This window comes from Notamacropus eugenii, chromosome 1 (assembly GCF_028372415.1).
Source record: "Notamacropus eugenii isolate mMacEug1 chromosome 1, mMacEug1.pri_v2, whole genome shotgun sequence".
Classification (NCBI taxonomy): Eukaryota; Metazoa; Chordata; class Mammalia; order Diprotodontia; family Macropodidae; genus Notamacropus; species Notamacropus eugenii.
Window position 1 is genome coordinate 253,715,147 of NC_092872.1, and position 15,884 is coordinate 253,731,030.

General features: G+C 38.2%; 1 pseudogene; it reads left to right on the forward strand.

Annotated features, from left to right (window-relative positions):
- The first annotated feature begins 1,977 nt into the window (after positions 1-1,977).
- Positions 1,978-2,670, forward strand: LOC140515869 (RNA-binding protein EWS pseudogene; annotated as a pseudogene).
- The last annotated feature ends 13,214 nt before the right edge of the window (positions 2,671-15,884 follow it).

Here is a 15,884-nt window from a genome sequence, read left to right on the forward strand (position 1 = left end):
TAGTGGAGGAAAAAAGAGGGGAGGTGAGAGAAAAACATGAAGTCTACTCTCATCACATTCCACTAAAGGAAGGAATAAAATGCACACTCATTTTGGTATGAAAACCTATCTTACAATACAGGAAAGTGGGGGATAAGGGGATAAGCAGTGTGGGGGGGGATGATGGAAGTAAGGGCATGGGGAGGAGGGAGCAATTTCAGGTAGACACTCATGGGGAGGGACAGGATCCAAAGAGAGAATAGAAGTAGTGGGGGGCAGGATAGGATGGAGGGAAATATAGTTAGTCTAACACAGCATGACTATTATGGAAGTCATTTGCAAAACTACACAGATTTGGCCTATATTGAATTGCTTGCCTTCCAAAGGGAAGGGGTGGGGAGGGAGGGAGGAAAAGAAGTTGGAACTCAAAGTTTTAGGAACAACTGTCGAGTACTGTTCTTGCCACTAGGAAATAAGAAATACAGGTAAAGGGGTATAGAAAGTTATTTGGCCCTACAGGACAAAAGAGAAGATGGAGACAAGGGCAGTGAGGGATGACAGAAGAGAGAGCAGATTGGTGATAGGTGCAATTAGAATGCTTGGTGTTTTGGGGTGGGGGGAGGGGACAAATGGGGAGAAAATTTGTAACCCAAAATTTTGTGAAAATGAATGTTAAAAGTTAAATAAATAAATAAATTTAAATGGCTCTTGGTTATTCCTTTTTTGTATCCTTCATTGTCAAGATAGTGCTGGGAACACAACTGATATTTCATAAATTCTTCTTGTTGATTTAATTCAGCAAATGTTTATGGAAATAAATCTGATATTGAGCTATATAGAGAGGAAAACTATCAGTAACCTTTTGAAATTAGGTGTGAAAGTACTGCTATCCTTGTTGAAACTGCAAATTGAATTTTATTTCAAGACTATTATCTTCCTTTCATGTAGAAAACTGATGGTTTGCTAGTCTCCATGGAGTCCCAAATTTTATACTTGCATGTACTTGGATTCATCAGGTGTTATCTTTTGGAGTTTACACACAGAGTACAATAAGCGCAAGAAACCAGAGATTTCAGCCAATACTGCTGCAATCTAACCATCTTCATCCATTCCATGCTTACAGCGCTGGGCAGCCTTAGAGCAGAAATCTGCATCAGAGCACTGTCCTATGAATGCTGAGTGACACCAGAGAAGGAACCGTCGAGGAGTTGTGTATTTCTGCTAAGCAAGTTGTGTAGAAGGCTGCAGACAGAAAGACGAGGCTAAGGGAATGTAGATTACAGACAAAACCTGCTTCATGATGGAGATGGGAGGCACCTATCCAGACTGCCCTAGTACTGCTTTTCCTCTGGAAACCTTGAAAATGACTCTCAGTTTTCTTCTTTTCCATGCATTCTTCTTCTGGGTTCATGCCTTCTAGCCTTCTAGATTCTGGCTTTCCCCAGGAAATCTGGTTCCATTTCTCCTTTGAAAAAATGCTGTCCTTGGAATCCCAATTCTCTCTCAGATCTGTTTCAGATTACTCCCATTGTAAGGTATCTCAAATTCCTGTAACAACATATATCTCTCCACACATTGGAATACCCTTCAATGAGACCACTCCTGTCACTGAGCTAAGATGTCTCCCAGTTTCCTGTTTCAATCCCTCCCTTCACCACCTTGCTCCTTTTCCTATGGTTCCTCTTTTTCCTGAAAGAATACAGGAGTTATTTCCCTTCATTGTCTAATATTGACTTAACATGTATGTATGTATGTATGTATGTATGTATGTATGTATGTATGTATACTCTTAGACAGATTACACAGGGTGAATTGAATATGAAGAGAGAATACCTAAAAAATAAAATTTGCTGTTGAGTGGAATGTACTAGGAATAAGAGAAAGGAATAGGTAGAATGTAGCAAATCATCTCACATAAAAGAGGCAAGAAAGAGGGGTCAAGTGACCAAGGGAGAGAGAGATGGACATTGAGAGAATGAGGAGGAAGAAGGAGAGAAAATGGAATCCATAGACTATAGTACCTAGAGTCAAGCTGCAGCCGAGCAGAGCTACGGTGCTTAAGCAGCTCAGCCTGATCAAGATATGCACAGAATTGGGCAACAAAGTTATACAACCTATGGGTCACCTGCTGATGTCAGTTATACACAGGCTCAGACAACTGCAACATATGGGCAGACCACATATGTAACCTCTTACGGATGGCCTGCAACAGGTTATACTATACCAACTGCACCTCAAACTTTCATTCAACCTGTTCAAGGATATGGGACAGGGTGTATAATACCGCCACTGCTATGGTTATGAACCCTCAGGTATACTACTCATAACAGCCTGCATATGGCACTCAGCCTGCTTATTCTACTTATAGGCAACAGACAACAACCAGGGCACCTGGAAGACCCCAGGATGGGAGCAAGCCTGCTGAAACTGGACAGCCTCTATCTAGTACAGTAGACTTTAACCAGTCCAGCCTAGGACGAAGAGATCAACTACAGTTACCCACAAGTGCCCAGCTGCTATGCTATGCAGCCACTCACTGCATCACCAACTTATCCTCCAACCATCTATTCCTCTGACTATACCCAACGGACTAGTTATGTTCAAAGCACTTACTCCCAGCAGAACACCTATGGGCAGCAAAGCAGCTATGGATCTTCAAATATAAGATTCAATAGAGATATGAAAATCTAAACAGTGGAAAAAAAACTTGTAGTTTAATACAGGCAAACTGTTTACATCCCTACATGGGAGGATGATACTAGTTAATCTTCAGAATTGTATATTTATTATGACTTTAAAAGAAATATACGTGGAAAGAGCTAGTGGGTATAAATTAACTGATGTGATGATAAAAAAGTGATTAAAGGGTGTGAAGGGATTGCAATGGGAGAAGAGAAAATGAGGAAGAAAAAGGTAAATTACAACACAGGAAGAGGCACAAAAGCATATTATAATAGAGGGAAAGAAGAGAGGGAGAAGAAAAGTTTTTGAAATTTACTCTCATCTGATTTGGTTCAAGGAAGGTACTCAGTTAAATATGGAAATCTCACTTGCCCTACAGGCAGTAGGAAGGGAAAGGAGAAAGAAAAGAGAGGGGAAGTTAAAAGGGAGGAAAGAAGTAGTAAAGGGAAAGGGGAATAAAAGGCAGGGAGGCTGATAGAAGGGAAGGAAGACTGAGGGAGGCAATGGTCAAAACCAAAACTCTACTGTGGAGGGGAAGGGAGAAATAAAAGCATAAACTGGGTTAATAGGATGGAGAGAAAGACACAGATAGTAATAATAACTGTGAATGTGATGATGAACTCTCCCATAAAGCAGAGGTCGCTTTCAGAATGGATTAAAAACCATAATTCAACAATATGTTGTTTACAAAAAACACAATTGAACCAGGGGGATACACACAGGGTAGAGGTAAAAGGTTGGAGCAGAATATATTTTGCTTCAGTTGATGTGAGAAAAGCAGGGGTAGCAATCCTAATCTCAGGTAAAGCAAAAGCAGAAAAAGATATAATCAAAAGAGATAAGGAAAGCAACTATATCCTTCTAAAAGGCACCATAGACAATGAAATAATATCATTACTAAATATACGCACTAAGTGGTACAGCATCCAGATTTTTAGAGTAGTTAAGGGAGTTACAAGATGAAATACACAGCAAAAGAGTACTAGTGAGGGACCTCAACATCCCCCTCTCTGAATCTGATAAATCTCACTTCAAGATAAACAAGAAGGAAGTTAAGGAGATAAAGTAGACATGATAGATCTCCGGAGAAAATTGAATGGGATTAGAAATAATTGTTCCTTTTTCTCAGCAGTACATGGCACATACACAAAAAACGACCATGTACTAGGTCATAAAAGCCTCATAATTCAGTGCAGAAAGGAAAAGATATTCTACACATCCTTCTCAGATCATAATGCAATAAAAATTACACGTAATAAAAGGCATGGAAAGGTAGACCAAAAATTAATTCAAAACTAAATAATCCAATCCTAAAGAAGGAATGGGTTAAACAACAAATCATAGAAACAAAATCTTTATTCAAGAGAATGACAAGGAGACAACCTACCCAAACTTATGGGATGCTGCAAAAGCAGTTCTTAAGAGAAGTCTTACATCATTGAATGGTTATATGAATAAAATAGAGAAAGAGGAGATCAATGAATTGAACATGCACCTGAAAAAGCTAGAAAAAGAACAAACTGAAAATCCCCAATTAAACATGAAATTATAAACACTGTAAGGCAAAGGGGAAATTAAGATTGATATTAAGAAAGTTATTGAACTAATAAATAAAACTATGAGTTTGTTTTATGGAAAAAACCCAGTGAAATTGATAAACATTTGGTGCATTTGATTTAAAAAAAGCAAGAAGAAATTCAAATTGCCAATTTCAAAAATGAAAAGGATGAACTCATGTGCAATGAGGAGGAAATTAAAACAATAATTAGAAATTACTTTGCCCAACTGTATGCTCATAAATGTGGTAATCTAAGTGAAGTGGATGAATATTTTTAAAAAAATAGAAATTGCACAGATTAACAGAAAAGAAAGTTCAATGCTTAAATAGCCCTATCTCAGAAAAAAAAAATTGAAAAATTCATCAATGAATTCCCTAGGAAAAATCTGCAGGGTCAGATAAATTTACAAATGAATTCTATCAAACATTAAAGAATAGTTAATTCCAGTATTATGTAGACTATTTAGGATAATTGGTGAAGAAGGAGTCTTACTAAATTCTTTTTATGATACAAATATTGTTCTGATACCAAACTTGGAAGAGTGAAAACAGAGAAAGAAAATTGTAGACCCATTAACCTAATGAAAATAGATGCAAAAAATTTTAAACAAGATATTAGCAAAAAGAATACAGCAACTTATCACTAGAATAATACATTAAGATCAGGTAGGATTTGTACCAGAAATCCAGGGATGGTTCAGTATTAGAAAAACTATTAGCAATATGATCATCCCAACAACAAAACAAACAGAAACCATACGATTATCTCAACAGATGCAGACAGAGCTTTTGAAAAGATTCAACACCAATTCCTATTGAAAACACTGGAGAGCATAGGAATAAGTGGAGCCTTCTTTAAAATAATAAGCAGTATCTACCTAAAACCACCAGCAAGCCTTTTATGTAATGAGGACAAGCTAGATGCATTTCCAATAATATCAGAGGTGAAATAAGGACGTACATTATCACCACTGTTATGCAATATGGTACTAGAAACATTAGCTTTTGCAATAAGAGAAGAAAAAGAAATGGAAGAAATCAGAGTAGGCAAAGAAGAAATTAAATTATGATGCTTTGCAGATGATACGATGACACACTTAGAGAATCCTAGAGAATCAAGTAAAAACTACTGGAAATAACAAACAACTTTGACAAAGTTGCAGGTTACAAAATAAATCCACATAAATCATGGGCATTTTTATATATTACTAATAACGCCCAACAGTAAGAGATAGAAAGAGAAATCCCTTTTAAAGTTATGTTAGAAACTATATAATATTTGGTAGTCTACCTGCCAAAATAAACCCAGGGACTATATGAACATAATTACAAGACACTTTTCGCACAAATAAAATCAGTTCTAAGTAAGTAGAAAAGCATCAGTTGCTCATGGGTAAGCCAAGCTAATATAATGAAAATTACAATTCTGTCTAAGTTAATTCACTTATTCAGCGCCATACCAATCAAACTATCAGAAAATCATTTTCTAGAGCTAGAAAAAATAATACAAAAATTCATCTGGAAGGACAGAAGTTCCAGTATATCAAGGGAATTAATGAAAAAAAAATGCTAGGGAAGGTGGCCTAGCCCTACCAGATCTCAAATTGTATTACAAAGCAGCAATTATCAAAACCATTTGGTATTGGATAAGAAATAGAGGGGTAGATCAGTGGAATAAGTTCGGTATTCAAGACCCAGTAGTCCATGAAAAAGTAGTCTAGTGTTTGATAAACCCAAGGATGCCAGCTTCTGAGATAAGAACTCAGTTTGACAAAATCTTCTCGGAAAACTGCATAACAGTGTGACAGGAACTGGACACAGAACAATACCTGATACCATACACAAGAACAAAGTCCAAATGGGTTCATGATCTAGGCTCAAAGGGTGATACTATAAGCAAATTAAGGGAGCAAGAGATAATGTCATATTTATAGAGAATGGAGCAATTTATGACGAAACAAGAGACAGAGAACATTATGAACTGCAAAATGGATAATTTTGATTACATTAATTTGACAAGTTTTTATACAAACAAACCCAATGTAATGAAGATTAAGAGGCAAGCAGAAAACTGGGAAAGACTTTTTACAACTAGTGGCTGGGATAAAGTCCTCATTTCTAAAATATATAGAAAATTGAGTCAAATTTAAAAGAATACACTTCATTTCCCAACTGATAGTCAAAGGATATGATCAGGAAGTTTTCAGAGGAAGAAATTAAAGCTAACTATAGTCATATGAAAAATGTTCTAAATCATTATTGATTAGAGAGATGCAAATCAAAACAACTCTGAAGTACCACATCACACCTACCACACTGGCTAACATGACAAAACAGGAAGATGATAAATGTTGGAGAAGATGTGTGAGAGTTGGAACACTAATTCATTGTTGGTGGAGCTGTGAGCTGATCCAACCATTCTGGTCCCACGTGTACAAATATATTTGTAGCAGCTCTCTTTGTGGTAGCCACAATAAACTAGTGCTCCAATCTCCCACATATTCTCCAATATTTATCATCTTCGTGTTTTGTCATGTTAGCCAATCTGACAGGTGTGATGTTTTAGCCCAGAGTTGTTTTGATTTGCATCTCCCTAATCAAGCAATTTAGAGTTTTTTTTTTTCCATATGACTATAGATAGATTTAGTTTCTTCCTCTGAAAACTGCCTGTTCATATTCTTTAACCATTTATCAGTTTGGGAATGACTTGTACTCTTGTACATTTGACTAAATTCTCTGCATATTTTAGAAATGAGGCCTTTATGTTAGACACTGGTTGTAAAAATTATTTCCCAGTTTTCTACTTGCCTCCTAGTCTTGGTTGCATTTGGTTTGTTTGTGCAAAAACTTTTCAATTTAATGTAGTTTTCTTTATCTATTTGGCACTTTATAATGTTCTCCATCTCTGTTTGGTGCTCAAGTCTAATTCATAAAGAATCATGTTCTTCAGAGAGCTTTTAGACCTCGTTTTCCATTCGGTCAATTCTTTTTAAACCATTTAAACCAAGTCTTCTCATTGACTTTCTGGACCTCATTTACCATTTGGGTTAGTTAATGTTTAAAGGTCTTTTCTTCATTATTTTGTTGTGTCTCCTTTAGAAAGCTGTTGACTCATTTGTCATGATTTTCTTGCATCACTCTCATTGCTCTTCCCAATTTTTCCTCCACCTCTCTTACTTGATTTTCAAAATCTTTTTTGACCTTGAGACCATTTCATATTTTATTTTGGGGCTTTGGAAATAGGTTCCTTGATCTTGCTGTCTTCTTTCAGTTGTATGTTTTGAGCTCCTCCTCAAAAGGACAGAAGAAAATACCTTTTCACCAAGAAAGCAATATTCTATTGTCTTACTTTTCCCCCCATTTGGGGGCATTTTTCCAGCGAAATCCTTGACTTTTGTCATGTGGAGGGTATACTACCCCAATCTTCGGTGGTTTTTCAGCTGTTCTCCAAGATATCCCTAGGTACCTGTAAATTTTCAGTTCCTGCAACATGATTTGATCAAAAGAGAGGTGTATACTCCTCTCCTGGCCTGCACTCTGGTCTGTGAGCAACCACAAGCACTCTTTTCTGCCTGGAACTGTGAGTAGGATTCCCTCTCCACAGCTTCCACCAGGTCTGCCACAGCAATTCTTCTCCTTACCCCAGAACCACCACTCAGGACTGAGACCCAGATCAGCCACAGGATTACCCCATCGTCTGTAGGCTGAGAGCTGCAGAAGTAGCTACTGCTGTGGCAGTGACTGCCGCCACCCTGGGACTGGAACCAGATAACTTTCTTTCCCACCCATTGATGTGCCTCTGATTGTGGGAAGCTTGATTAGGGAAACTGTTTTGTAGGAGGGTCCCAAGTACCTTTTGTTTTTTCTATTGAGGCACTAGGTCAGAGGGTTATGTCCTCTGGCTCTAAAAGTGTATAAATATTCTGATGGTGAGGTTTTACTTTGGGGACTACTGAGTGGAGAGACTCTGAGAAGCCACTAAAGAGCCTCCCAGCTGAAGCACAGAAGTTGATGCTTTGTCCTCTGTTAACTGTTTATGTATGTAATGGTCAGACATTTTGGAAGCATGTTTGTTGACCTTTGATTTCTCTGTATTTTCTCTGAAATATTGATCCTGATTTTCTCTGATACCTGTCCTTGATTAAAGTGAAAGTTTGAAAGTTGCTTTCCCATTATCAATGCAGATCTAAGAACCTGTGATAGCAGGTTCCCCTGTGTATGTTACGGTAGTTGATGTTACAGACTTTCTGCTGAGTAAAATCCTCAATTACCTCCCCCAAAACTGTGGGGGCCCCATGATTCTCCTGCTTCCTTCTTAGTACTGGCCAAACCTCAACCTTCTCAGTTTTTTCCTTCTCCTCCCACTCATCATCCTGGCTGGTGTTTAGGCCCCAATCAAGTACAAGCTGTGTAAGTACTGCATTCACTTTCCTATTGTTAATTTTTTGCCTCCTGTGAGCCAAAACAACAATAGGTTTTTCTCTTACTAAGACCCTCCAGCTTACTCTGCTCAAAAGAGTTTGCATGTTGCATCATAAAAAGCTTCTCATGCAAACTAGCTAACTCAATTTCCACATTATCTTCTATTTTTCATTCTTTTGGTTTTGTTTTGTGATTTCTTGGTTTCTCATAAAGTCATTAGCCTCCATCTGTTCCATTCTAATTTTGAAAGAACTATGTTTTTCAGTGAGCTTTTGAATCTCCTTTTCCATTTGGCTAATTCTGCTTTTGAAAGCATTCTTCTCCTCATTGGCTTTTTGAACCTCTTTTGCCAATTGAGTTAGCCTATTTTACAAGGTGTTATTTTCTTCAGCATTTTTTGGGGGGTCTCCTTTAGCAAGGTGTTGACCTGCTTTTCATGCTTTTCTTGCATCTCTCTCATTTCTCTTCCCAGTTTTTCCTCCACCTCTCTAACTTGATTTTCAAAATCCTTTTTGAGCTCTTCCATGGCCTGAGCCCATTGAGTGGGCTGGGATACAGAATCCTTGACTTCTGTGTCTTTCCCTGATGGTAAGCATTGTTCTTCCTCATCAGAAAGGAAGGGAGGAAATACCTGTTCACCAAGAAAGTAACCTTCTATGGTCTTATTTTTTCCCCCTTTTCTGGGCATTTTCCCAGCCAGTTACATGACCTCTGAGTTTCCTCTCTACACCCACCATGCCTCCAGATCCGCCAGCTAGCGTTCAGGGTCTGAAATTCAAATGCTGCTTCCCAGCCTCAGGGCTTTGGGGGGGAGTGGAGCTGCTATTCAGTGTGAGATTAAGTTCAGGTGCTCAGGTGGGGGCAGTGCCACCACACAGGGATCAGTTCCCTCAGGGGGTTTATGCGGAGATTTTCGACCATGGATCCGGGCTCCTGCTTCCTTTGGGAGCCCTTGTTTGCTGCTGCCTCAGCTGCTGCCTCCCGAGGGGACCTGAGTTTTGGAGACACCCTGCTCCCCTCGCCAGCCAAAAAGACCCTCTCACTGACCTTTGGCACCTGTGGGTGGAGGGAGCTGCTCGGCCACTGGAGATTCTGCCCCTGAAGCCTGCTCGGATCTGCACTTCTCGGTGCCCTACAGCCAAGGCAGGGCTGGGCTCAGCTCCAGGTCCAGTGTGCGATGGACCTTTCATGTCAGTTTTTCAGGGTTCTCTGGAACAGAAATCTCCTCTGCTCCATTGTTCTGTGGCTTCTGCAGTTCCAGAATTTGTTGGGAGTTCTTCTTTACCAGTAATTTATGGGCTGTGGGTTTGGAGCTAGCATATGTGTATCTTTCTACTCTGCCATGTTGGCTCCTCCCTCCCCCCCCCCCCGCTAACTCAGTTTCCCTCTGAGATTTAACTCCTGAAGTATCTCATTCTTCCAGAGTGAGTATAATTGGGGGAAAACTAAAGAAGCCTGTGAAACAAGGACATAAATCCAACAGACATAAAGTTAGCCATTAACCTCGTTGCTTTGTTTAAACTGGAATGGGATTCCAGTACATTCAGTTATGTTAGTAAAAAATGATAACCTATGAGCTATTTTGTCTTATGGTTAAAATGTAAAGTAACGATGAAAATAATCTGAAAAATGCGATTGAGAGATTTGGAAAGATAAAGGTATGACTGAAAATATGGAAGACAGATACGAAGGTTTGGGAACAAAGGGGACTTATTCAAAAACCCCTCTTGTTCCTAGATAGTTGTTTTGGATACTTTTGCATCAGTTTCAGAAGGCTTAAGTATCTTGTGAGGGTGTCAGGAAGTATTTTAAGAGGGCAGAAAAATTATGTAGATTTGATAACTGATAGCTCAATGAAACTTGAGATAGCCCTATCTGAAGTTTACCAGCTAATATTTATTTTCTGTTTAAGACACTGATGGACTGCAATTTGCCATTGTTTTAAGCTCTGATTATCCGGTGATAGTGTATCCAAGTGTTGGTGAGGGTTTGAACTTTGTGCAAGATAATTTGGAAATACCTATATGGATAATAGGTTGCTTTAAGTTTAAAATATGTAATAAGTTATATCATTGAAAAAGTAATTTGTCAGGGATGGACCTAAGATGGCGTCAAAGAAGGACACACCTGCTCTAGCTCCACTCCCTTAGCCCATAAAATACATGTAAAAATGACTCTAAACAAATTCTGGAGCAATAGAACCCACAAAATCACAGAGTGAAAGAGATTTCCAGCCCATAACATCCTGGAAGTCCAACAGGAAATGTGTATGACACTGGGATTGGCACAGAGCACACACCATGGAGTGCAACCCATCCTTGGCTGCATGGTGTGGCTCAGACAGGACTGGAGCAGGCTTCAGGGTGTGGAATCACTGGCAGTAGCAGCAGTTTCAAGACTTCTCAATCCATAAACGTCAAAGACAGCTTGAAAGGTCAGTGAGAAAACTCTTTCACCTGGGTGAGAAGGGAGCAAGGTCTGACCCTAGTTCCAGGCCCAGGGCTCTGGAATTCCCTGCAGCACAGTATCTATTTTTGGAGCCCTCGGTCTAAAGTTCCTGAGGGAATAGAGGAGCCAGTCCGGGTCTCAATCCTGAGTGGTAACCCTGGGAAGAGAGGGAGTACTGCTGTGGTGGAGCTGGTGAGGCTGTAGAGAGGGAGCCCTACTCATAGATCCTAGGCAGAAAAGCTTGTGCTTGCTCCCAGACCAGAGAAGAGGGCAGAAGAGGAGTAAACTCCTCTCCCTTGATTGTGTCACCCTGGAGGAAGTGAGAACTTACAGGTCTCTAGAGTATACCCACCTCTTGACAAAGGACTCACAAGTCAAGTAACTGGCTGGCAAAATGCCACAAAATGGGGAAAAATAAGACTATGGAAGGTTACTTTCTTGGGGAACAGGTATTTTCTTCCATCCTTTTGGAAGAGGAAGAACAAAGCATACCATTCAAGGAAGGCGTAAAGGTTAAGGCTTCTGCATCCAAAACCTCCAAAATAAATATGGAATCGTTTCAGGCCATGGACAAGATCAAAAAGGATTTTGAAAATCAAGTAAGAGAGGTGGAGGAAAAATTGGGAAGAGAAATGAAAGCAATGGAAGAAAATCATGAAAAATAAGTCAAGAGCTTGCTAAAGGAGACCTAAAAAATATTGAAGAAATTAACACCTTTAAAAATAGAATAACTCAAATGGCAAAAGAGGTCCAAAAAGCCAGTGAGAAGAATGCTCTCAAAAGCAGAATTAGCTAAATGTAAAAGGAGGTTCAAAAGCTCACTGAAGAAATTAGTCCTTAAAAAATTAGAATGGAGCAGATGGAAGCAAATAGTTTATTAATTTGTTTTATTTATTTAATTTTAGATTACAACAATCATTTCCACAAAATTTTGAGTTCCAATTTTTCTCCCCCTCTCTCCCCTTCCCAACTCAATAACACCTTGCATTCTGATTACCCCTTCACTCAATGTGCCCTCTCTTCTATCACACTCCACCCTTCCTTTATCCCCACCTTCTTGTAGGGCACGATTAATTTCTAGGCCACATTACATGTATTTCTTATTTCCCAGTTATATGCAATAACAATTCTCAACATTCCTTTCTAATACTTTGAATTCCAACTTCTCTCCCTTCCTCCTTTCCCACTCTTCCCTCCTGAGAAGGCAAGTAATACAATACAGGCTATATATGTGATGTTTTGCAAAAGATTTCCATAATGGTCATGTTGTGTAACACTATATTTCCCTTCATCCTACTCTGTCCTCCCTTTATTCTATTTTCTCATTTGACTTTGTCCTTTCCCAAAAGTGTTTACTTCTAGTTACTCCATTCTCCCATTTGCCCTCCCTTCTATTATTCCTCTCATCCCACTTGTCTCCTTCTCCCCTACTTTCCTATAGTGTAAGATAGATTTTCATACGAAATTTAGTGAGCATGCTATTCCCTCCTTAAGCAATGTGTGAAGAGAGTAAGCTTCACTTTTCCCCTCTCACCTCCTCCCCTTTCTCCTCCATTGAAAAATATTTTTCTTATCTCTTTTATGAGTGATAATTTGCTCCATTCCATTTCTCCCTTTTTCCTAATAAAATTCTCACTTGTCCCTCAGTTTTATTTTTTATAGATAACATCCCTTCTGATTCAACTCAACCTGTGCTCTCTGTCTAACGTGTATGTGTGTATAATCCCTCCAGCTACCCAAATACTGAGAAAAGTCTCAAGAGTTACAAATATTATCTTTCCATGTAGGAATGTAAAGAGTTCGGCTTTAGAAAATCATTTATTTATCTTTCCTGTTTACCTGTTTCCATGCTTCTCTTGATTCTTGTGTTTGAAAGTCAAATTTTCTCTTCAGTTCTGATCTTTTCATCAAGAATGCTTGAAAGTCCTCTATTCTATTGAATGACCATTTTTTCTCTTGAAATATTATATTCAGTTTGGCTGAGTAGATGATTCTTCATTTTAATCCCAGTTCCTTTGACTTCTGGAATATCCTATTTCAAGCCCTTCAGTTCCTTAATGTAAAAGCTGCCAGACTGTACTATCCTGACTGTATTTCCAAAATACTTGAATTGTTTCTTTTTAGTTACTTGTAATATCATCTCCTTGTCATGGGAACTCTGAAATTTGGCCACAATATTCCTAGGAGTTTCTCTCTTCGAGTCAGTTTTGGGAAGTGAATGCTGGTTTCTTTCAATACTTGTTTTGCCCTCTGGCCCTAGAAAATCAGCAAGTTTTCCTCTCTAATTTCATGAAAGATATTGCCTAGGCTCTTTTTTTGATCATGGCTTTCAGGTAGTCCCATAATTTTTTAAAATATTAATGCATCTCGTTTAGATTACCGAATTTGTGGGCATAAAGTTGGGCAAAGTAGTTTCTAATTATTGTTTTAATTTCCTCCTCATTGGAGGTGAGTTCACCCTTTTCATTTTTAATATTAGTAATTTGATTTTCTTCTTTCTTTTTTAAAATCAGATTGAGCAGAGGTTTATCAATTTTATTAGTTTTTTTCATAAAACCAACTATTGGTTTTATTTATTAATTCAATAGTTTTCTTAATTTCAATTTTATTAATCTCTCCTTTGGTTTTCAGTATTTCTAACTTGGTATTTACTTGGGGATTTTCAATTTGTTCTTTTTCTAGCTTTTTCAACTGCAAGCCCAAGTCATTGATCTCCTCTTTCTCTATTTTATTTATGTAAGCATTCAAAGATATAAAACTTTCCCTAATAACTGCTTTTGCAGTATCCCATAAGATTTGGTATGTTGTCTCACTATTGTCATTCTCTTGAAAGAAATTGTTGATTGTTTCTATGATTTCTTCTTTAACCCAACCCTTCTTTAGGATTAGATTATTTAGTTTCCAATTGATTTTTGGTTTATCTTTCCATGGCCTTTTATTACATGTAATTTTTAATGCATTATGATCTGAGAAGGATGCACTGATTATCTCTACCTTTCTGCACTGGATTGTGAGATTTTTATGTCCTAGTACATGGTCAATTTTTGTAAATGTTCCATGTACTGCTGAGAAAAAGGTATATTCCTTTCTATTCCCATTCAATTTTCTCCAAAGATCTATCATATCTACCTTATCCAGAGTTTTATTTACCTCCTTAACCTCTTTCTTGTTTATTTTGAGGTTAGATTTATCGAGTTCAGAGAGGAGGAGGTTGAGGTCCCCCACTAGTATAGTTTTGCTGTCAATTTCTTCCTTCAACTCCCCCAATCTCTCCTCTAAGAATCTGGATGCTATACCACTTGGAGCATACATGTTTAGTAACGATATTGCTTCATTGTCTATGGTGCCTTTTAGCAGGATGTAGTTTCCATCCTTATCCCTTTTGATTAGATCTATTTCTGCTTTTGCTTTGTCTGAGATTAGGATTGGTAGTCCCATAATTTTTATGTTGTCTCTCCTGGATCTGTTTTCCAGGTCAGTTGTTTTCCTAATGGGATACTTCACCTTATCTTTTATTTTTTCATTCTTTTGTTCTGGTTTTGTAATTTCTTAGTTTATCACAGTCATTAGCTTCCCTCAATTCCACTCTCATTTTTTAAAGAACTACTTTGTTCAGTGAGCTTTTGAACCTCCTTTTCATTTGGCTGATTCTGCTTTTTAAAACCTTCTCCTCATTGGCATTTTGGACCTCTTTTTCCAACTGAGGTAACCCATTTTTTAATATATTCATTTTATTTATTTTTAATGTTTTACAATCACTACCATAAAACTTAGATTCCTCCGTCACCTACCCCCACCACCCTCTCCCTCTCCAAGACGACATACAATTCTATATCGGATCTACACATACATTCCTATTGAAGACATTTTCACTATAGTCATGCTGTGTAGAAAAAGTAAAATAAATGGGAGAAATCACATAACAAACCAAAATATAGTACACACACACACACACACACACACACACACACACACACAAATGATTCGCTACATTCTGCTATTGAATCCCATAGTTCTTTCTCTGAATGTAGAAAGCATTTTGCCTTAGAAGAACATGGAGAATTTTTTTTTTATGTCCTTGCATTGCTATGAAGATCCAAGCCTACCAGAAAAAACTCTCGTACACTGTGGTGTTTGCTGTGCACAAAGTTCTCCTGGTTCTGCTCCTTTCAGTCAGCATCAGATCATATAAGTCTTTCCAGGCCTCTCTGAAGTCTTCTTGTTCATCTTTCTTATGGTGTGATAGTATTCCATTACATTCATATACCATAATTTATTCAGCCATTCCCCAATTGATGGGCATCCCCTTGATTTCCAGTTTTTGGTCACTACAAAGAGTAATGCTATAAATATTTTTGTACATGTGGGACCCTTTCCCATTTTTATGATCTCTTGGGGATACAGTCCTAGAAGCGCTATTGCTGGGTCAAAGTGTGTGCACATTTTTGTCGCCCTTTGGGTATAGTTCCAAAGCGCTCTCCAGAATGGTGGATGAGCTCACAGTTCAACCAACAATGAATTAGTGTTCCAACTCTTCAACATCCTCTCCAACATTTATCATTTTCCTGTTCTGTCATGTTTGCCAATCTGATAGGTGTGATGTGGTACTTCAGAGTCGTTTTGATTTGCATCTCTCTAAACAATAGTGATTTAGAGCATTTTTTCGTATGATTATAGATATCTTTCATTTCTTCCTCTGAAAATTGCCTGTTCATATCCTTTGACCATTTATCAACTGGGGAATGACTTGTATTGTTGTACATTTGACTCAGGTCTCTATATATTCTAGAAATGA